The sequence below is a fragment of the Chenopodium album genome, chromosome 4 (genome assembly GCF_948465745.1).
Source record: "Chenopodium album chromosome 4, dcCheAlbu1.1, whole genome shotgun sequence".
In the NCBI taxonomy this organism is placed as follows: Eukaryota; Viridiplantae; Streptophyta; class Magnoliopsida; order Caryophyllales; family Amaranthaceae; genus Chenopodium; species Chenopodium album.
In genome coordinates, this window is record NC_137837.1 from 20,946,243 (window position 1) to 20,950,869 (window position 4,627).

At 36.9% G+C, this 4,627-nt stretch overlaps 1 pseudogene; it reads left to right on the plus strand.

Annotated features, from left to right (window-relative positions):
• Window positions 1-1,516: 1,516 nt before the first annotated feature.
• Window positions 1,517-3,890, plus strand: LOC145626817 (2-methylpropanoate--CoA ligase CCL4 pseudogene; annotated as a pseudogene).
• Window positions 3,891-4,627: the final 737 nt, after the last annotated feature.

A 4,627-nucleotide genomic window follows, 5' to 3' on the forward strand; every position in this document is an offset into this window, starting at 1 on the left:
AAAGAAAGAAAACCAAAAGGTTGAATTGAAAAGGGGAGATGAAGATAAAATGTATATGGAAGATGAAACATATATATAAGTTTAATGAAAGAATTAAAGAACTATACTAATATAGTGTAATAAAAAATTAATTAATGATGTAAGAAGACATGTGGCATTTGGATTAGAGAAAAAGATATTGAAGTGTAATAGGATGGAGACATGTGTTTTCCTTAGTTATAGTTTTTAAATACTTAGTATAGATATAGATACTGTATTTATTTTAAGAAAATATGAAAAGTTTAGGAAGCATAATGAATGAGTTAAGAAGATAGGGAAGTTTAGACACATGGCTTTTTTGGTTGAAAAAAGTGAAGATGGAGAAGTGTAATAGAATGATGACATGTGTGTTTTTTGATTTGAGTTTTTAAATGCTAAGTATAAATAAATTACTTGATATGACATGCACATGCTCATGCAATCGTGCCAAGCTTCCTTACATAGAGCCGGTGTAACTCTGGCCCCGTGGGATGGATGTTATTATTAGGGACTCCCTCAATAATCATATTTCCATTGAAACTTATAACTTGGGTTGATGCTCAACTTATCTTGCTGAAGCAATCGCCCTTCATAATGGTCTTTTTAACTTCTCCTAGGAAAAGATTACAATATTTCTCATATTTTTATAGGAGGAGTTAATTTGATTGTTATTAATATTTGAAGGATTGTTTTAATTGCCCTTGGAAGCTTCAGCTCCTAATGGAAAACATCAAGACTATCTTGAATTTCTTTTCAGCCTTCAATTCTTAGCACATCTTTCGTGAAGGAAACACATCAGCAAATTATATGGCCTCTTTGGGTTAATCTACTTTGATCCACCAAGATATTGATCCATTCATGGATAGCAAGTTTTCTTATTTTTTGCTACAAGATAGATTAGGGCACGATCATGTGTTAAGACGTTCCTAATCTCTTTCCCTATACCTTACCTTAAAAAATGCAATTTTATTAATTTTTGTTACACTTAATACTCATAACAATGTGGTAAAAATACTGTATAAGATAATTTTAATGGTACATTTTCTTTTACTTAATGCCTACAAATACAATTTACGGACAAAAAAAGAAAAAAAAATTAGAATTGAAGACCATCTAATAACAAACAGGATGAGAGAAAGAATTAAGGAAGAATATGTGACAACTGACAACCTTTGTAATAAAAATTGTTATCCTTACCCATGAAAAATGTTGTATATCATTCAATTGCTAAATAAAGAAAATTTGAATAACAACTTTTGCGTGACAAACTCTCTCCTTCCAACCAAACAATCTCTATAAACCTTTCACCCATATTCTTTATTACCTTCAAACTTAATTTTTTTTTAAAACATATTTGTATATATTTTTCTCTTGGAACCTTCTTATATATTTTCCATCCTCTAAACCATAACACAATTTCTAGCTATATATGGGATATAGTTTCAATTTAATATGCATAAATATCACTCTTATAACCTAAACACAACAATGTACACATTTATGACATTTATTATACGAACATATTGGCGCACCAATAACCTTCCCAACTTCCAAACTACTGCATTTCTGGCCATTTTATGCCTAACTGTACCCCCTTTTTTCCCTTTTATTTTTTTCTTTTCTCGTTTTTCCTTTTCTTTTTATTTATTTATTTATTTTTAATTGTTAAAATTTATTTATTTTTATGGTCTACACTCTTCACCTGCTTTTTGCCTCACATTACTCCAGGTAGGCGGTAGCTCTTGGTTGTAACTTATAAATTTTTTGTATTTTTTTTTTTTTTTTTGTTTTGATTTTTTAAATGACTTGTTACAGCTTCTTGCCATTTGACAGCTTGCTATATATAAATTCCTTATAAGTATGCACTTATCATTTGTGTCAGTCCTCCTATCTAACTATCTTACTACCCCTCTTTACCAAATAACCAAAATAGCTACAAAAAAAACTACCTTAAGCTAAGGTCATCATGGACCAGCTTAAACCAAAACGAGCTAATTCTATCCCACTCACCCCATTAACACTCTTAGAGCGAGCCGCCATTGTGTACGGCGACTCGCCCTCCCTCGTATACAAGGCTACCACATACACGTGGGCTGACACCAACCAACGATGCCTTCAGATGGCTTCTTCTATTACTTCTCTAGGTATCATGCGGGGCGACGTCGTGTCAGTAGTCGCCCCTAATGTACCTGCAGCCTATGAGCTACATTTTGCGGCCCCTATGGCAGGGGCCGTGCTTAATAATATTAATACTCGTCTTGATCCTAGGATGATCTCCGTCCTACTACGTCACAGCGAGTCGAAACTTGTGTTCGTTTATTATCAACTTCAGTCCCTTGTCTTGGAGGCTATATCATTACTCCCTGCCGAGCACCGACGTCCTATTTTAGTACTCGTTACAGATAACGAATACGACTACGACCCCGTCACCCTCAGGGACGAAACCCTCAAAGCTAAGCTTGGTGATAATATCTGCCACCCAAGTAAAGAGTTTCAAACGACATACGAACTTATGGTTAAGAATGGTGATCCGGGGTTTAACTGGATCCAACCCGAAAGCGAGTGGGACCCGATGGTGTTAAACTACACCTCCGGAACGACGTCGTCCCCAAAGGGTGTAGTACATTGCCACCGTGGCTCGTTCATCACTACGATGGACTCGCTCGTTGATTGGTCTGTTCCGAAGCAGCCGGTCTACTTGTGGACCCTACCAATGTTCCACTCCAATGGGTGGGGATTTACTTGGGGTATGGCGGCAGTTGGTGGCACTAATATTTGTCTGAAAAAATTCGACGGCGCAACCATTCACGCCGCTATCCGGGCCCACCAAGTCACCCACATGTGCGCGGCACCAATAGTCCTCAACATGCTAACCACCCTAACCTCCGACCCTGGCCCGCTTTCCTGGCCCGTTCATGTCCTAACGGGCGGGTCACCCCCACCCGCGCCAATCCTCCTTAGAGCGGAGTCACTCGGGTTTGTTGTAGGTCATGGGTACGGACTCACCGAGACAGGCGGGGTGATCGTTTCATGCGCTTGGAAGGCGCAGTGGAACCGTCTCCCCGCCCTTGAACGGGCCCGACTTAGGGCCCGTCAGGGAGTCCGGACCATCGGAATGACTCGGATAGATATAATAAATCCATACACAGGACAGCCTGTCAAGCGAGACGGGAAGACCGTTGGAGAGATCGTCTTTCGAGGTGGGTCCATTATGTTAGGGTATCTTAAAGACCCTGAAGGTACTTCTAAATGCATGAGAAATGATGGTTGGTTTAGAACAGGTGATTTAGGTGTAATGCATAAAGACGGGTACTTAGAGATAAAAGACCGTTCAAAAGATATTATCATAAGTGGTGGTGAAAACATTAGTAGTGTCGAGGTTGAGAACGTGTTGTATACTTTCCCCGTGATCAACGAGGCGGCCGTGGTGGCTAAACCGGACGAGTATTGGGGTGAGACGCCGTGTGCGTTCGTTAGCTTGAGGAAAGGGTTGAAAGAAAAACCAACGGAAAGAGATGTTGTTGAGTATTGTAGGTCAAAAATGGCACATTACATGGTGCCTAAAAATGTTGTGTTTATGGAAGATCTTCCTAAGACTTCAACAGGGAAAATTCAAAAGTATTTACTTAGGAAAATGGCTAACGATTTGAGTAAAGATGAAACTAGTATTTCTACTAGTACATCATTGGCTAGTCGTTTATAGAATTTTACTTTACTTAATTTTATGTTGTTGCTTTGTATAATGATGATGATTCTTTTAATTAGGTTTAGTTGTGATTTATTTTTCATAAACCTCTTGTATTTTATATTTTGGGTTCTTTTGCAAATTGGTTGCAATTTCATAAATTTGACAATATGTTTTTACTTGTTCATTTAGATTGATTTTTCACACGTATTTTCTAAATTTGATTCTTTAATTTGTACTTAGATTTTTTTGGTATATTGTAATTGTGAAATATATTGAGACAATTGAGTAATACTTTGATAGTTGTTCCGTTGGCTAGTAGTAGTTCCTCGGCTCCTTACCCTACCTACACGGCTACACTAATTGTTTCTGGACCTCGTTGTCTACTACTTCCTTTGATACATCGATAGTTTTTATGATAATATAAACATCATGAGAAATTTGCAAGAATTCATATGCATGATGAGTTAGTATTTCCTTTTCGACCCGATGAATGAGCGTGATCAAATTTTCTCTCATCTCAAATTAAATATTCTGGACTAATTACACTCGTAATAATTTATTAAGATGAGACAAAAATAATTAAATAGAGAGAGTAATTACTCCCTTGATCTTTTTTAAAGCGAAGATTTTTTTTTTTGAAGACCATTTTAAAGCGCCTCTTTCTTTAATTTCATACAGAACTTTGTCAACTCATGTTATTGTCCAAGTGTTTATAAATTGAAAATTGGGATATGTATAATCAATGTTTAAGGGACAAAGGTAGGGATTCGAGGGAGTATAGATAAAGCCTGATCAACATCATCCCATTACATCAATATTCTTAGGAAGTGGGCATACCCTAATTTATTTGTTGCAATGTCTTCTAAGATTATACTATCTTCCCTCACATGTAAGGTCCTTTTTTTAAATTTTGTCTCATGT